The following is a 19808-nucleotide window of genomic DNA, read 5'->3' on the forward strand; positions in this document are numbered from 1 at the left end:
AGGGTGCAGAGAAGATTCACCAGGATGTTACCTGGGATGGAGCGCCTCAGCTATGAAGAAAGACTAAACAGGCTGGGGTTGTTTTCCTTGGAGCAAAGAAGGCTGAGGGGGGACCTGATTGAGGTGTACAAAATGATGAGGGGCATAGATAGGGTAGATAAAGAGGAACCTTTCCCCTTAGTAGGGGGGTCAATAACAAGGGGGCATAGATTCAAGGAAAGGGGCAGGAGGTTTAGAGGAGATTTGAGGAGGAGCTTTTTCACTCAGAGGGTGGTTGGAGTCTGGAACTCACTGCCTGAAAGGGTGGTAGAGGCAGGAACCCTCACAACATTCAAGAAGCATTTGGATGAGCACTTGAAATGCCATTGCATACAAGGCTATGGACCAAATGCTGGAAAATGGGATTAGATTAGACAGGGCTTGATGGACGGCGCAGACACGATGGGCCGAAGGGCCTCTTTCTGTGCTGTATAACACTATGACTCTATGACTCTATGATCCCCCGGGATTGAATTCCCTCTATATTCTGGTCACTGATCCCCTGGGATTGAATTCCCTCTGTATTCTGGTCACTGATCCCCTGGGATTGAATTCCCTCTATATTCTGGTCACTGATCCCCTGGGTTTGAATTCCCTCTATATTCTGGTCACTGATCCCCCGGGATTGAATTCCCTCTATATTCTGGTCACTGATCCCCTGGGATTGAATTCCCTCTATATTCCGGTCACTGATCCCCTGGGATTGAATTCCCTCTATATTCTGGTCACTGATCCCCCGGGATTGAATTCCCTCTATATTCAGGTCACTGATCCCCTTGGATTGAATTCCCTCTATATTCTGGTCACTGATCCCCCGGGATTGAATTCCCTCTATATTCTGGCCACTGATCCGCCGGGATTGTATTCCCTCTATATTCTGGTCACTGATCCCTCTGGGATTGTATTCCCTCTATATTCTGGTCACTGATCCCCCGGGATTGAATTCCCTCTATATTCTGGTCACTGATCCCCTGGGATTGAATTCCCTCTATATTCCGGTCACTGATCCCCTGGGATTGAATTCCCTCTATATTCTGGTCACTGATCCCCCGGGATTGAATTCCCTCTATATTCAGGTCACTGATCCCCTGGGATTGAATTCCCTCTATATTCTGGTCACTGAACCCCTGGGATTGAATTCCCTCTATATTCTGGTCACTGATCCCCCGGGATTGAATCCCCTCTATATTCTGGTCACTGATCCCCCGGGTTTGAATTCCCTCTATATTCTGGTCACTGATCCCCCGGGATTGAATTCCCTCTATATTCTGGTCACTGATCCCCCTGGGATTGAATTCCCTCTATATTCTGGTCACTGATCCCCCGGGATTGAATTCCCTCTATATTCTGGTCACTGATTCCCCGGAATTGAATTCCCTCTATATTAAAAACATAAGAACATAAGAAATAGGAGCAGGAGTAGGCCAATCGGCCCCTCGAGCCTGCTCCGCCATTCAATAAGTTCATGGCTGATCTGATCCTAACCGCCAATCCACTATCACAGAACCATCTCCTGAATCTAACAGAATTAGACACACGAAATAGGAGCAGGATCAGGCTAAACTGCCCCTGGGCCTGCTCCGCTACCCACAGGGCCATGACCGATCCGAACCTAGACTCATGTCCATATTCCTGCCCGCTCCCCATAACCCTTAATTCCCTTTACTTCTAAGAAACTGTCTATTTCTGTTTTAAATTTATGTAATGATGTAGCTTCTACAGCTTTTTGGGGCAGCATATTCCATGGACCTACCACCCTCTGAGTGAAGTAGTTCCTCCTCATCTCAGTTTTGAAAGAGCAGCCCCTTATTTTAAGACTATGCCCCCTAGTTCTAGTTTCACCCATCATCGGGAACATCCTCCCCGCATCCACCCGATCCAACCCCTTCACAATCTTGTATGTTTCAATAAGATCGCCTCTCATTCTTCTGAACTCCAATGAGTAGAGTCCCAATCTACTCAACCTCTCATATGTCCATCCCCTCATCCCTGGGATTAACCGAGTGAACCTTCTTTGTACTGACTCGAGAGCATGTATGTCCTTTCTTAAGTATGGACATCAAAACTGTACGCAGTATTCCAGGTGCGGTCTCACCAATACCTTGTACAACTGAAGCAATACCTCCCTATTTTTATATTCTATCCCCCTAGCAAAGAAAGCCAACATTCCATTGGCCTTCTTCAAATCAAAAAATCAAATCAACTTTTATTGTCATTGTTAGTGCACAAGTGCAGTACAACGAAATGTAGGCTTGTGGCTCCCGAGAGTGTACAATTTGGATTAGGACACTTAAACATTTCAACATACATTTGTACATATATATTAGCATAAATATGATCATAATAAAGTGCATCGGCAGATGTGCAGGCTTTAGTGTTTATTTGTGGAGTTCAGTAGGATGACAGCCCTGGGAAAGAAGCTGTTCCTAAATCTGGTCGTACGGGTGCGAATGCATCTGTAGCGTCTTCCAGATGGTAGGAGGGCGAACAGACTGTGGCTGGGGTGGGTAGGGTCTTTGATGATGGACCGTGCCCTCCGTAGGCAGCGTTTCTGATATATATGTTCTATGGTCGGTAGCCGGGTGCCGGTAATGCGTTGGGCAGTTTTGACTACCCGCTGCACGGCTTTCCGGTCATGGGAGCTACAGCTGCCGTACCATACCGTGATACAGTTTGTCAGGATGCTCTCTATATTGCAGCGGTAGAAGTTAGAGAGGATCGGGGGTGACAGATTACATCCCTTCAGCCTTCTCAAGAAATATAGGCGCTGCTGGGCCTTCTTCACCAGAGAGGAGGTGTTGAGGGACCAGGAGAGGTCTTCCGTGATGTGGACTCCGAGGAACTTAAAGCTGGCCACCCTTTCCACCTCCGCCCCATTGATGTGGATGGGGGTGTGACTTCCGCCTTTGGACTTCCTGAAGTCCATGATTATTTCCTTTGTTTTCTTGGTGTTAAGGGCCAGGTTGTTGTCGGCGCACCACTTCACGAGATGCTGGACCTCCTCCCTGTAGGCTGACTCATCGTTGTTGGTGATCTGGCCTACTACCGTGGTGTCATCTGCAGACTTGATGATGGTGTTGGAACCATTAACAGCCACACAGTCGTGGGTGAAGAGGGAGTAGAGGAGGGGGCTCAGCACACATCCTTGTGGGGCCCCCATGTTCAGGGTCGGGTGGGGGGGAGGTGTGGTTACCTAATTTGACAGACTGGGGTCTGTTTGTTAGGAAGTCCAGGGTCCAGTTGCAGAGGGAAGTGTTCAGGCCAAGAGTTTGGAGTTTGGTGGCCAGCTTGTTGGGGACGATAGTGTTGAATGCTGAGCTGTAGTCTATAAACAACATTCTGATGTAGGTCTCTTTACCATCAAGGTGATTCAGTGCCGAGTATAGAGCAGTTGTGATTGCATCCTCCGTTGATCTGTTTGCCCGATAGGCAAACTGGTGTTGGTCAAGGGAGGCAGGAACACTGGCTTTGATGTGGGCTAAGACCAGTCTCTCGAAACACTTCATTATGATGGGTGTGAGTGCGACAGGTCGATAGTCATTCAGACACGTCACAGCCGCTTGCTAAGGCACAGGAATGATGGTGGTGGTCTTGAAGCATGTAGGGACTACTGCCTGGGCCAATGATAGGTTGAAGATGGCGGTGAAGACATCAGCCAGCTGATCAGCCAGCTTAATCACTTGCTGCACCTGCATAATAACCTTTTGAGTTTCGTGCACCAGGACCCCCAGATCCCTTTGTACTTCAGTACTTTCCAGTTTCTTGCCATGAAGATAATAACTTGCTCTACGATTTTTCCTGCCAAAGTGCATAACCTCACACTTTCCAGTATTGTATTCCATCTGCCAAATCTCTGCCCACTTACTTAGCCTGTCTATGTCCCCTTGCAGGTTTTTTATGTCCTCCTCACTCACTACTTCCCCTCCCATCTTAGTATCATCTGCAAACTTTGATATGTTACACTCGTTCCCCTCCTCCAAATCGTTAATATAGATTGTAAAGAATTGGGGACCCAGCACTGACCCCTGCGGAACACCACTAGTTACTGATTGCCAGTCTGAGAATGAACCATTTATCCCAGCTCTCTGCCTTCTGTTAGATAGCCAATCCTCTATCCATGCCAGAATATTACCCCCAATCCCGTGATTTTTTATCTGAAGCAATAATCTTCTGTGTGGCACCTTGTCAAATGCCTTTTGGAAGTCTAAATACACGACGTCCACTGGTTCCCATTTATCCACCCTATATGTTACTTCCTCAAAGAACTCCAGCAAATTTGTCAAACATGACATCCCCTTCATAAAACCATGCTGACTTTGTCCTATTAAATTATGATTATCCAAATGTCCTGATACTGTCTCCTTAATAATAGACTCCAAAATTTTACCTACCACAGATGTTAGGCTAACCGGTCTATAGTTTCCAGCCTTCTGTCTACTGCCCTTTTTAAATAAGAGTGTTACATTAGCAGTTTTCCAGTCTGCCGGGACCTTTGCCGAGTCCAGGGAGTTTTGGAAAATTATTACCAATGCATCCACAATCCCTACCGTCACTTCCCTCAAGACCCTAGGATGTAAGCCATCAGGTCCAGGTGATTTATCCGCCTTGAGTCCCATTATTTTACCGAGTACCACTTCCTTAGTGATTTTGATCGTGTTTAGCTCCTCCCCCCCTTTAGCCCCCTGTTTGTCCAGTGTTGGGATATTCTTAGTGTCTTCGACTGTAAAGACTGATACAAAATATTCATTCAGTGTTTTTGCCATCTCCATATTTCCCACCATTAATTTCCCAGTCTCATCCTCTAAGGGACCAACATTTAATTTAGAAAACCTTTTTCTTTTTATATAACTATAAAAACTCTTACTATCTGTTTTTATATTTTTTGCTAATTTACTTTCATAATCTATCTTCCCTTTCTTAATCAATCTTTTTGTTATTTTTTGCTGTCTTTTAAAGTTTTCCCAATCCTCTATCCTCCCACTAGATTTGGCTACCTTATATGCCCTTGTTTTTAGTCGAATACTATCCTTAATTTCTTTACTTAGCCACGGATGGCTGTCTTTTCTTTTACACCCTTTTCTTCTCAGTGGAATATATATTTTTTGGAAGTTGTAAAATAACTCCTTAAATGTACACCACTGATCATGTATCGTCTTACCCTTTAATCTATTTTCCCAATCCACTCTACTCAATTCCACTCTCATACCTTCATAGTCTCCTTTATTCAAGCTTAGCACGCTTGTTTGAGATCCAACCTTCTCACCCTCTAATTGAATATGGAATTCAACCATGTTATGGTCACTCATTCCAAGGGGATCCTTTACTAGGACATTTTTAATTAATCCTGTCTCGTTACACAGGACCAGATCTAAGGTTGCTTGCCCCCTGGTCGGTTCAGTTACATACTGCTCAAGAAACCCATCCCTAATACACTCAATGAACTCATCCTCAAGGCAGCCCTGCCCAATTTGATTTGTCCAATAAATATGATAGTTAAAATCCCCCATAATTATAGATGTTCCCTTATTACAAGCCTCAACTATTTCCTGATTGATACTCCATCCAACTGGGTTGCCACTGTTCGGAGGCCTATAGACTACGCCCACTAGTGTTTTTTTCCCCTTATTATTCCTTACCTCCACCGAAACTGTTTCATTATCCTGATCTTTTGACCCAATATCATTTCACTGTATTACAGTGATTCCTTCCTTTATTAACATAGCCACCCCACCTCCCCTTCCTTCCTGCCTGTCCTTCCTGATCGTTAAATAACCTGGTATGTTTAATTCCCAGGCATTGTCACCCTGCAGCCATGTTTCTGTAATGGCCACAAGATCATACCCATATGTAGTTATTTGTGCCATTAACTCGTCTATTTTGTTACGAATGCTACGAGCATTCAGATAGAGAACTTTCAAAGATGTTTTGTGACACTTAGTTCCTGCTTTTGCCCTTTTTATTACTTTAACTTTTACTCCATACCTTCTGCCCCTTCCTGACATGCTCTGGTTTTCAATTTCCCCACTGCTACCTAAGTCTATGACCTTCTCTGTTGTCATTTTTATTATTTGCTCTCTAGGAACCTCCCCCCCACTAGTTAGTTTAAAGCCCTCTCTACAGCCCAATTACACGATCCGCCAGGACTCTAGTCCCAGCACTGGTCAAGTGAAGCCCGTCCCAATGGAACAGCTCCCTCCTGCCCCAGTACTGGTGCCAGTGTCCCAGGAAGCAAAACCCATTTCTCCCACACCAGTCTTTGAGTCACGCATTTAACTCTCTGATTTTATTTGCCTTGCCAAATTCGCTCGTGGCTCAGGTAATAATCCAGAGATTATTACCCTTGTGGTTCTGCTTTTTAATTTGACCCCTAGCTGCTCAAACTCCCTCAGCAGAACCTCTTTCCTTGTCCTGTCTATGTCGTTGGTACCAACATGGACCACAACAACTGGATCCTCCCCCTCCCACTCCAAGTTTCTCTCCAGTCCAGAGGAGATGTCCTTATCCCTGGCACCGGGCAGGCAACACAGCCTTCGGGACTCTCGCTCTCGGCTGCAAAGAACTCTATCTATCCCCCTAACATTACTAGCCCCTACCACTAAAACATTTCTTTTAACTCCCCCCACTTGAATGGCCCCCTGCTCCACGGTGCTGTGGCCAGGTTGCTCATCCTCCCCGCAGTCCCTGTTCCCAACCTCACAGGGAGTAAGAGCCTCGAACCTGTTGGACAAGTGCAAGGGCTGCGGCTCCTCCAAAACTACCTCCTGGATCCCCGTACCTGCCTCACTTCTAGTCACACCATCCTGACCCTGGCCACGGACTACATCTGAATTAATTAATCTAATTGGTGTGAATACCTCATGATATACAGAGTCCAGGTAACTCTTCCCCTCCCTGATGTGTCTCAGTGTTTGAAGCTCGGACTCCAGCTCTTCAAAACGGAGCCGGAATTCCTCGAGCAGCCAACACTAACTGCAAATGTGAACACCGTGAGCATCAATGGTGTCCACCAGCTCCCACATATTGCAGCAGCAACACATCACCTGATCTCCCATTCTATGTAATAAATTAAATTTATTAATATTATTCTTAAATACCCTCTGCCCCGATTTTAGATGGTGAATCTCACACCTTAGAAACTATAAACCAAAGAGATTTAAGCTTCAAAAGGGAGAAATACTCACCAACAAATCACTGATCCGCTTTCTGGTGACGTCACACTTGGATTACATTTTACCTCTCTCCTTCCCTCCGAGTTCCCAGACTGGCGATTTATCACTGATCCCCTGGGATTGAATTCCCTCTATAATCTGGTCACTGATCCCCCGGGATTGAATTCACCCTATATTCTGGTCACTGATCCCCCGGGATTGAATTCCCTCTATATTCTGGTCACTGATCCCCCGGGATTGAATTCCCACTATATTCTGGTCACTGATCCCCCGGGATTGAATTCCCTCTATATTCTGGTCACTGATCCCCCAGGATTGATTTCCCTCTATATTCTGGTCACTGATCCCCCGGGATTGAATTCCCTCTATATTCTGGTCACTTATCCCCCGGGATTGAATTCCCTCAATATTCTGGTCACTGATCCCCCGGGATTGAATTCCCTCTATATTCTGGTCACTGATCCCCCGGGATTGAATTCCCTCTATGTTCTGGTCACTGATCCCCCGGGATTGAATTCGCTCTATATTCTGGTCACTGATCCCCCGGGATTGAATTCCCTCTGTATTCTGGTCACTGATCCCCCGGGATTGAATTCCCTCTATATTCTGGTCACTGATCACCCGGGATTGAATTCCCTCTATATTCTGGTCACTGATCCCCTGGGATTGAATTCCCTCTATATTCTGGTCACTGACCCCCGGGATTGAATTCCCTATATATTCTTGTCACTGATCCCCCGGGTTTGAATTCCCTTGATATTCTGGTCACTGATCCCCCGGGATTGAATTCCATCTATATTCTGGTCACTGATCCCCCGGCATTGAATTCCCTCTATATCCTGGTCACTGATCCCCCGGGATTGAATTCCCTCTATATTCTGGTCACTGATCCCCCGGGATTGAATTCCCTCTAAATTCTGGTCACTGATCCCCCGGGATTGAATTCCCTCCATATTCTGGTCACTGATCCTCCGGGATTGAATTCCCTCTATATTCTGGTCACTGATCCCCTGGGATTGCATTCCCTCTATATTCTGGTCACTGTTCCCCCGGGATTGAATTCCCTCTATATTCTGGTCACTGATCCCCCGGGATTGAATTCCCTCTATATTCTGGTCACTGAACCCCCGGGATTGAATTCCCTCTATATTCTGGTCACTGATCCCCTGGGATTGAATTCCCTCTATATTCGGGTCACTGATCACCTGGGATTGCATTCCCTCTATATACTGGTCACTGATCCCCCGGGATTGAATTCCCTCTATATTCTGGTCACTGATCCCCTGGGATAGAATTCGCTCTATACTCTGGTCACTGATCCCCCGGCATTGAATTCCCCTAAATTCTGGTCACTGATCCCCCGGGATAGAATTCCCTCTATATTCTGGTCACTGATCCCCCGGGATTGAAATCCCTCTATATTCTGGACACTGATCCCCGGGATTGAATTCCCCCTATATTCTGGTCACTTTCCCCCGGGATTGAATTCCCTCTATATTCTGGTCACTGATCCCCGGGATTGAATACCCTCTATATTCTGGTCACTGATCCCCCAGGATTGAATACCCTCTATATTCTGGCCACTGATCCCCCGGGATTGAATTCCCTCTATATTCTGATCACTGATCCCCCGGGATTGAATTCCCTCTATATTCTGGTCACTGATCCCCCGGGATTGAATTCCCTCTATATTCTGGTCACTGATCCCCCGAGGTTGAATGCCCTCTATATTCTGGTCACTGATCCCCCCGGGATTGAATTCCCTCTATATTCTGGTCACTGATCCCCTGGGATTGAATTCCCTCTATATTCTGGTCACTGATCCCCCGGGATTGAATTCCCTCGATACTCTGGCCACTGATTCCCCTGGGATTGAATTCCCTCTATATTCTGGTCACTGATCCCCCAGGATGGAATTCCCTCTATATTCTGTTCACTGATCCCCTGGGATTGAATTCCCTCTGTATTCTGGTCACTGATCCCCCGGTATTGAATTCCATCTTTATTCTGGTCACTGATCCCCCGGGATTGAATTCCCTCTATATTCTGGTCACTGATCCCTCGGGATTGAATTCCCTCTATATTCTGGTCACTGATCCCACGGGATTGAATTCCCTCTATATTCTGGTCACTGATCGACCGGGATTGAATTCCCTCTATATTCTGGTCACTGATCCCCCGGGATTGAATTCCCTCTATATTCTGGTCACTGATCCCCCAGGATGGAATTCCCTCTATATTCTGTTCACTGATCCCCTGGGATTGAATTCCCTCTGTATTCTGGTCACTGATCACCTGGGATTGAATTCCCTCTATATTCTGGTCACTGATCACCCGGGATTGAATTCCCTCTATATTCTGGACACTGATCCCCTGGGATTGAATTCCCTCTATATTCTGGTCACTGATCCCAGGGATTGAATTCCCTCTATATTCTGGTCACGGATCCCCCGGGATTGAATTCGCTCTATATTCTTGTCACTGATCCCCCGGGATTGAATTCCCTCTGTATTCTGGTCACTGATCCCCCTGGGATTGAATTCCCTCTATATTCTGGTCACTGATCCCCATGGGATTTAATTCCCTCTATATTCTGGTCACTGATCCCCCGGGATTGAATTCCCTCTATATTCTGGTTACTGATCCCCCGGGATTGAATTCGCTCTATATTCTGATCACTTATCCCCCGGGATTTAATTCCCTCTATATTCTGTCAATGATCCCCCGGGATTGAATTCCCTCTATATTCTGGTCACTGATCCCCCGGGATTGAATTCCCTCTATATTCTGGTCACTGATCCCCCTGGGATTGTATTCCCTCTATATTCTGGTCACTGATCCGCCGGGATTAAATTCCCTCTATATTCTGTTGACTGATCCCCCGGGATTGAATTCCGCCGAAAGTCTGGTCACTGATCCCCTGGGATTCAATTCCCTCTATATTCTGGTCACTGATCCCCCGGGATTGAATTCCCTCTATATTCTGGTCACTGATTCCCCGGGATTGAATTCCGTCTATATTCTGGTCACTGATCCTCCGGGATTGAATTCCCTCTATATTCTGGTCACTGATCCCCCGGGATTGAATTCCCTCTATATTCTGGTCACTGAGCCCCCGGGATTGAATTCCCTCTATATTCTGGTCACTGATCCCCCGGGATTGAATTCCCTCTATATTCTGGTCACTGAGCCCCCGGGATTGAATTACCTCTATATTCTGGTCACTGATCCCCCGAGATTGAATTCCCTCTATATTCTGGTCACTGATCTCCCCGGATTGAATTCCCTCTATATTCTGGTCATTGATCCCCCGGGATTGAATTCCCTCTATATTCTGGTCACTGATCGCCCAGGATTGAATTCCCTCTTTATTCTGGTCACTGATTATCCGGGATTGAATTCCGTCTATATTCTGGTCACTGATCCCCCGGGGTTGAAATCCCTCCATATTCTGGTCACTGATCACCCGGGATTGCATTCCCTCTATATTCTGGTCACTGATCCCCCGGGATTGATTTCCCTCAATATTCTGGTCACTGATCCCCTGGGATTAAATTCCCTCTATATTCTAGTCACTGATCCCCCGGGATTGAATTCCCTCTATATTCTGGTCACTGATCCCCCGGGATTGAATTCCCTCTATATTCTTGTCACTGATCCCCCTGGGATTGTATTCCCTCTATATTCTGGTCACTGATCCGCCGGGATTAAATTCCCTCTATATTCTGGTCACTTATCCCGTGGGAATGAATTCCCTCTATATTCTGGTCACTGGTCCCCGGGATTCAATTCCATCTATATTCTGTTCACTGATCCCCCGGGATTGAATTCCCTCTATAGTCTGGTCGCTGATCTCCTGGGATTGAATTCCCTCTATATTCTGGTCACTGATCCCCTGGGATTGAATTCCCTCTATATTCTGGTCACTGATTCCCCGGGATTGAATTCCCTCTATATTCTGGTCACTGATCCCCTGGGATTGAAAATCCCTCTATATTCTGGCCACTGATCCCCCAGGATTGAATTCCCTCTCTATTCTGGTCACTGATCCCCTGGGATTGAATTCCCTCTGTATTCTGGTCACTGTTCCCCTGGGATAGAATTCCCTCTATATTCTGGTCACTGATCCCCCGGGATTGAATTCCCTCTATATTCTGGACACTGATCCCGCGGGATTGAATTCCCTCTATATTCTGGTCACTGATCCCCCGGGATTGAATTCCCTCTATATTCTGGTCACTGATCCCCCGGGATTGAATTCCCTCTATATTCAGGTCACTGATCCCCCGGGATTGAATTCCCTCTATATTCTGGTCACTGATCGCCCGGGATTGAATTCCCTCTATATTCTGGTCACTGATCCCCCGGGATTGAATTCCCTCTATATTCTGGTCACTGATCCCCCGGGGTTGAATTCCCTCTATATTCTGGTCACTGATCACCCGGGATTGCATTCCCTCTATATTCTGGTCACTGATCCCCCGGGATTGAATTCCCTCTATATTCTGGTCACTGATCCCCTGGGATTAAATTCCGTCTATATTCTAGTCACTGATCCCCCGGGATTGAATTCCCTCTATATTCTGGTCACTTATCCCGTGGGAATGAATTCCCTCTATATTCTGGTCACTGATCCCCGGGATTCAATTCCCTCTATATTCTGTTCACTGATCCCTCGGGATTGAATTCCCTCTATAATCTGGTCACTGATCCCCTGGTATTGAATTCCCTCTATATTCTGGTCACTGATCCCCCGGGATTCAATTCCCTCTATATTCTGGTCACTGATCCCCCGGGAATGAATTCCCTCTATATTCTGGTCACTGATCCCTCGGGATTGAATTCCCTCTATATTCTGGTCACTGATCCCCCGGGATTGAATTCCCTCTATATTCTGGTCACTGATCCCCCGGGATTGTATTCCCTCTATATTCTGGTCACTGATCCCATGGGATTGAATTCCCTCTATATTCTGGTCACTGATCCGCCGTGATTGAATTCCCTCTATATTCTGGTCACTGATCCCCCGGGATTGAATTCCCTGGATATTCTGGTCACTGATCCCCTGGGATTGAATTTCCTCTATATTCTGGTCACGGCTCCCCCGGGATTGAATTCCCTCTATATTCTGGTCACTGATCCCCTAGGATTGAATTCCCCCTATATTCTGGTCACTGATCCCCCGGGATTGAATTCCCTCGATATTCTGGTCACTGATCCCCCGGGATTGTATTCCCTCTGTATTCTGGTCACTGATCCACTGGGATTGAATTCCCTCTATATTTTGTTCACTGACCCCCCGGGATTGAATTCCCTCTATATTCTGGTCATTGATTCCCCCGGGATTGAATTCCCTCTATATTCTGGTCTCTGATCCCCCGGGATTGAATTCCTTCTATATCCTGGTCACTGATCCCCCGGGATTGAATTCCCTCTATATTCTGGTCACTGATCCCCCGAGATTGAATTCCCTCTATATTCTGGTCACTGATCCCCCGGGATTGAATTCCCTCTATATTCTGGTCACTGATCCCCCGGGATTGAATTCCCTCTATATTCTGGTCACTGATCCCCCGGGGTTGAATTCCCTCTATATTCTGGTCACTGATCACCCGGGATTGCATTCCCTCTATATTCTGGTCACTGATCCCCCGGGATTGAATTCCCTCTATATTCTGGTCACTGATCCCCTGGGATTAAATTCCGTCTATATTCTAGTCACTGATCCCCCGGGATTGAATTCCCTCTATATTCTGTTCACTTATCCCGTGGGAATGAATTCCCTCTATATTCTGGTCACTGATCCCCGGGATTCAATTCCCTCTATATTCTGTTCACTGATCCCTCGGGATTGAATTCCCTCTATAATCTGGTCACTGATCCCCTGGTATTGAATTCCCTCTATATTCTGGTCACTGATCCCCCGGGATTCAATTCCCTCTATATTCTGGTCCCTGATCCCCCGGGAATGAATTCCCTCTATATTCTGGTCACTGATCCCTCGGGATTGAATTCCCTCTATACTCTGGTCACTGATCCCCCCGGATTGAATTCCCTCTATATTCTGGTCACTGATCCCCCGGGATTGTATTCCCTCTATATTCTGGTCACTGATCCCATGGGATTGAATTCCCTCTATATTCTGGTCACTGATCCGCCGTGATTGAATTCCCTCTATATTCTGGTCACGGCTCCCCCGGGATTGAATTCCCTCTATATTCTGGTCACTGATCCCCTGGGATTGAATTCCCCCTATATTCTGGTCACTGATCCCCCGGGATTGAATTCCCTCGATATTCTGGTCACTGATCCCCCGGGATTGTATTCCCTCTGTATTCTGGTCACTGATCCACTGGGATTGAATTCCCTCTATATTTTGTTCACTGACACCCCGGGATTGAATTCCCTCTATATTCTGGTCATTGATTCCCCCGGGATTGAATTCCCTCTATATTCTGGTCTCTGATCCCCCGGGATTGAATTCCTTCGAAATCCTGGTCACTGATCCCCCGGGATTGAATTCCCTCTATATTCTGGTCACTGATCCCCCGAGATTGAATTCCCTCTATATTCTGGTCACTGATCCCCCGGGATTGAATTCCCTCTATATTCTGGTCACTGATCCCCCGGGATTGAATTCCCTCTATATTTTGGTCACTGATCCCCTGGGATTGAATTCCCTCTATATTCTGGTCACTGATCCCAGGGATTGAATTCCCTCTATATTCTGGTCACTGATCCCCCGGTATTGAATTCCCTCTATATTCTTGTCACTGATCCCCCGGGATTGAATTCCCTCTAAATTCTGGTCACTGATCCCCCTGGGATCGAATTCCCTCTATATTCTGGTCACTGATCCCCATGGGATTGAATTCCCTCTATATTCTGGTCACTGATCCCCCGGGATTGAATTCCCTCTATATTCTGGTTACTGATCCCCCGGGATTGAATTCCCTCTATATTCTGGTCACTTATCCCCCGGGATTTAATTCCCTCTATATTCTGGTCACTGATCCCCCGGGATTGAAGTCACTCTATATTCTGGTCACTGATCCCCCGGGATTGAATTCCCTCTATATTCTGGTCACTGATCCCCCGGGATTGAATTCCCTCTTTATTCTGGTCACTGAGCCCCCACGATTGAATTCCCTGTATATTCTGGTCACTGATCCCCCGAGATTGAATTCCCTCTATATTCTGGTCACTGATCCCCCGGGATTGAATTCCCTTCATATTCTGGCCACTGATCCCCCGGGATTGAATTCCCTCTATATTCTGGACACTGATCCCCTGCGATTGAATTCCCTCTACATTCTGGTCACTGATCACCCGAGATTGAATTCCCTTTATATTCTGGTCACTGATCCACTGGGATTGAATTCCCTCTATATTCTGGTCACTGATCCCCATGGGATTGAATTCCCTCTATATTCATGTCACTGATCCCCCTGGGATCGAATTCCCTTGATATTCTGGTCACTGATCCCCTGGGATTGAATTCCCCCTATACTCTGGTCACTGATCCCCCAGGATTGAATTCCCTCTATATTCTGGTCACTGATCCCCCGGGATTGAATTCCCTCTATATTCTGGACACTGATCCCCTGGGATTGAATTCCCTCTATATTCTGGTCACTGATCCCCCGGGATTGAATTCCCTCTATATTCTGGTCACTGATCCCCCGGGATTGAATTTCATCTATATTCTGGTCACTGATCCCCCGGGATTGAATTCCCTCTATATTCTGGTCAATGATCCCCCGGGATTGAATTCCCTCTATATTCTGGTCACTGATCCCCCGGGATTGAATTCCCTCTATATTCTGGTCACTGATCGCCCAGGATTGAATTCCCTCTATATTCAGGTCACTGATCCCCCGGGATTGAATCCCCTCTATATTCTGGTCACTGATCCCCCGGGGTTGAATTCCCTCTATATTCTGGTCACTGATCACCCGGGATTGCATGCCCTCTATATTCTGGTCACTGATCCCCCGGGATTGAATTACCTCTATATTCTGGTCACTGATCCCCTGGGATTGAATTCCCTCTATATTCTAGTCACTGGTCCCCCGGGATTGAATTCCCTCTATATTCTGGTCACTTATCCCGTGGGAATGAATTCCCTCTATATTCTGGTCACTGATCCCCGGGATTCAATTCCCTCTATATTCTGTTCACTGATCCCCCGGGATTGAATTCCCTCTATAGTCTGGTCACTGATCCCCTGGTATTGAATTCCCTCTATATTCTGGTCACTGATCCCCCGGGATTGAATACCCTCTATATTCTGGTCACTGATCCCCCGGGATTGAATTCCCTCTATATTCCGATCACTGATCCCTCAGGATTAAATTCCCTCTATATTCTGGACACTGATCCCCGGGGATTGAATTCCCTCTATATTCTGGTCACTGATCCCCCGGGTTTGAATTCCCTCTGTATTCTGGTCACTGATCCCCCGGGTTTGAATTCCCTCTATATTCTGCTCACTGATCCCCCGGGATTGAATTCGCTTTATATTCTGGTCACTGATCCCCTGGGATTGAATTCCCTTTATATTCTGGTCACTGCTTCCCCGGGATTGAATTCCCTCTATATTCTGGTCACTGATCCCCTGGTATTGAATTCCCTCTATATTCTGGTCACTGATCCCCCGGGATTCAATTCCCTCTATATTCTGGTCCCTGATCCCCCGGGAATGAATTCCCTCTATATTCTGGTCACTGATCCCTCGGGATTGAATTCCCTCTATACTCTGGTCACTGATCCCCCCGGATTGAATTCCCTCTATATTCTGGTCACTGATCCCCCGGGATTGTATTCCCTCTATATTCTGGTCACTGATCCCATGGGATTGAATTCCCTCTATATTCTGGTCACTGATCCGCCGTGATTGAATTCCCTCTATATTCTGGTCACGGCTCCCCCGGGATTGAATTCCCTCTATATTCTGGTCACTGATCCCCTGGGATTGAATTCCCCCTATATTCTGGTCACTGATCCCCCGGGATTGAATTCCCTCGATATTCTGGTCACTGATCCCCCGGGATTGTATTCCCTCTGTATTCTGGTCACTGATCCACTGGGATTGAATTCCCTCTATATTTTGTTCACTGACACCCCGGGATTGAATTCCCTCTATATTCTGGTCATTGATTCCCCCGGGATTGAATTCCCTCTATATTCTGGTCTCTGATCCCCCGGGATTGAATTCCTTCGAAATCCTGGTCACTGATCCCCCGGGATTGAATTCCCTCTATATTCTGGTCACTGATCCCCCGAGATTGAATTCCCTCTATATTCTGGTCACTGATCCCCCGGGATTGAATTCCCTCTATATTCTGGTCACTGATCCCCCGGGATTGAATTCCCTCTATATTTTGGTCACTGATCCCCTGGGATTGAATTCCCTCTATATTCTGGTCACTGATCCCAGGGATTGAATTCCCTCTATATTCTGGTCACTGATCCCCCGGTATTGAATTCCCTCTATATTCTTGTCACTGATCCCCCGGGATTGTATTCCCTCTAAATTCTGGTCACTGATCCCCCTGGGATCGAATTCCCTCTATATTCTGGTCACTGATCCCCATGGGATTGAATTCCCTCTATATTCTGGTCACTGATCCCCCGGGATTGAATTCCCTCTATATTCTGGTTACTGATCCCCCGGGATTGAATTCCCTCTATATTCTGGTCACTTATCCCCCGGGATTTAATTCCCTCTATATTCTGGTCACTGATCCCCCGGGATTGAAGTCACTCTATATTCTGGTCACTGATCCCCCGGGATTGAATTCCCTCTATATTCTGGTCACTGATCCCCCGGGATTGAATTCCCTCTTTATTCTGGTCACTGAGCCCCCACGATTGAATTCCCTGTATATTCTGGTCACTGATCCCCCGAGATTGAATTCCCTCTATATTCTGGTCACTGATCCCCCGGGATTGAATTCCCTTCATATTCTGGCCACTGATCCCCCGGGATTGAATTCCCTCTATATTCTGGACACTGATCCCCTGCGATTGAATTCCCTCTACATTCTGGTCACTGATCACCCGAGATTGAATTCCCTTTATATTCTGGTCACTGATCCACTGGGATTGAATTCCCTCTATATTCTGGTCACTGATCCCCATGGGATTGAATTCCCTCTATATTCATGTCACTGATCCCCCTGGGATCGAATTCCCTTGATATTCTGGTCACTGATCCCCTGGGATTGAATTCCCCCTATACTCTGGTCACTGATCCCCCAGGATTGAATTCCCTCTATATTCTGGTCACTGATCCCCCGGGATTGAATTCTCTCTATATTCTGGACACTGATCCCCTGGGATTGAATTCCCTCTATATTCTGGTCACTGATCCCCCGGGATTGAATTCCCTCTATATTCTGGTCACTGATCCCCCGGGATTGAATTTCATCTATATTCTGGTCACTGATCCCCCGGGATTGAATTCCCTCTATATTGTGGTCACTGATCCCCCGGGATTGAATTCCCTCTATATTCTGGTCAATGATCCCCCGGGATTGAATTCCCTCTATATTCTGGTCACTGATCCCCCGGGATTGAATTCCCTCTATATTCTGGTCACTGATCGCCCAGGATTGAATTCCCTCTATATTCAGGTCACTGATCCCCCGGGATTGAATCCCCTCTATATTCTGGTCACTGATCCCCCGGGGTTGAATTCCCTCTATATTCTGGTCACTGATCCCCCGGGATTGAATTACCTCTATATTCTGGTCACTGATCCCCTGGGATTGAATTCCCTCTATATTCTAGTCACTGGTCCCCCGGGATTGAATTCCCTCTATATTCTGGTCACTTATCCCGTGGGAATGAATTCCCTCTATATTCTGGTCACTGATCCCCGGGATTCAATTCCCTCTATATTCTGTTCACTGATCCCCCGGGATTGAATTCCCTCTATAGTCTGGTCACTGATCCCCTGGTATTGAATTCCCTCTATATTCTGGTGACTGATCCCCCGGGATTGAATACCCTCTATATTCTGGTCACTGATCCCCCGGGATTGAATTCCCTCTATATTCCGATCACTGATCCCTCAGGATTAAATTCCCTCTATATTCTGGACACTGATCCCCCGGGATTGAATACCCTCTATATTCTGGTCACTGATCCCCCGGGATTGAATTCCCTCTATATTCCGATCACTGATCCCTCAGGATTAAATTCCCTCTATATTCTGGACACTGATCCCCCGGGATTGAATTCCCTCTATATTCTGGTCACTGATCCCCCGGGTTTGAATTCCCTCTGTATTCTGGTCACTGATCCCCCGGGTTTGAATTCCCTCTATATTCTGCTCACTGATCCCCCGGGATTGAATTCGCTTTATATTCTGGTCACTGATCCCCTGGGATTGAATTCCCTTTATATTCTGGTCACTGCTTCCCCGGGATTGAATTCCCTCTATATTCTGGTCACTGATCCCCTGGGATTGAATTTCCCCTATATTCTGGTCACTGATCCCCTGGGATTGAATTCCCTCTATATTCTGGTCACTGATCCCCCGGGATTGTATTCCCTCTATATTCTGGTCACTGATCCACTGGGATTGAATTCCCTTATATTCTGTTCACTGATCCCCCGGGATTGAATACCCTCTATATTCTGGTCATTGATTCCCCCGGGATTGAATTCCCTCTATATTCTGGTCACTGATCCCCCGGGATTGAATTCCATCGATATCCTGGTCACTGATCCCCCGGGATTGAATTCCCTCTATATTCTGGTCACTGATCCCCCGAGATTGAATACCCTCTATATTCTGGTCACTGATCCCCCGGGATTGAATTCACTCTATATTCTGGTCACTGATCCCCTGGGATTGAATTCCCTCTCTATTTTGGCCACTGATCCCCTGGGATTGAATTCCCTCTATATTCTGGTCACTGATCCCAGGGATTGAATTCCCTCTCTATTCTGGTCACTGATCCCCCGGTATTGAATTCCCTCTATATTCTTGTCACTGATCCCCCGGGAATGAATTCCCTCTAAATTCTGGTCACTGATCCCCCTGGGATCGAATTCCCTCTATATTCTGGTCACTGATCCCCATGGGATTGAATTCCCTCTATATTCTGGTCACTGATCCCCCGGGATTGAATTCCCTCTATATTCTGGTTACTGATCCCCCGGGATTGAATTCCCTCTCTATTCTGGTCACTTATCCCCCGGGATTGAATTCCCTCTATATTCTGGTCACTGATCCCCCGGAATTGAATTCCCTCTATATTCTGTTCACTGAACCCCTGTGGTTGAATTCCCTCTATATTCTGGTCACAGATCCCGTGGGATTGAATTCCCTCTATATTCTGGTCACTGATCCCCTGGGATTGAATTCCCTATATATTCTGTTCACTGATCCCCCTGGATTGAATTCCCTCTATATTCTGGTCACTGATCACCCGGGATTGAATTCCCTCTATATTCTGGTCACTGATCCCTTGGGATTGAATGCCCTCTATATTCTGGTCACTGATCCCCCGGGATTGAATTCCCTCTATATTCTGGTTACTCATCCCCGGGATTGAATTCCCTCTATATTCTGGTCACTAATCCCCG

Source organism: Somniosus microcephalus, chromosome 11, assembly GCF_052327205.1.
Source record: "Somniosus microcephalus isolate GS21.2 chromosome 11, FLI_Smic_1.0, whole genome shotgun sequence".
NCBI lineage: Eukaryota > Metazoa > Chordata > Chondrichthyes > Squaliformes > Somniosidae > Somniosus > Somniosus microcephalus.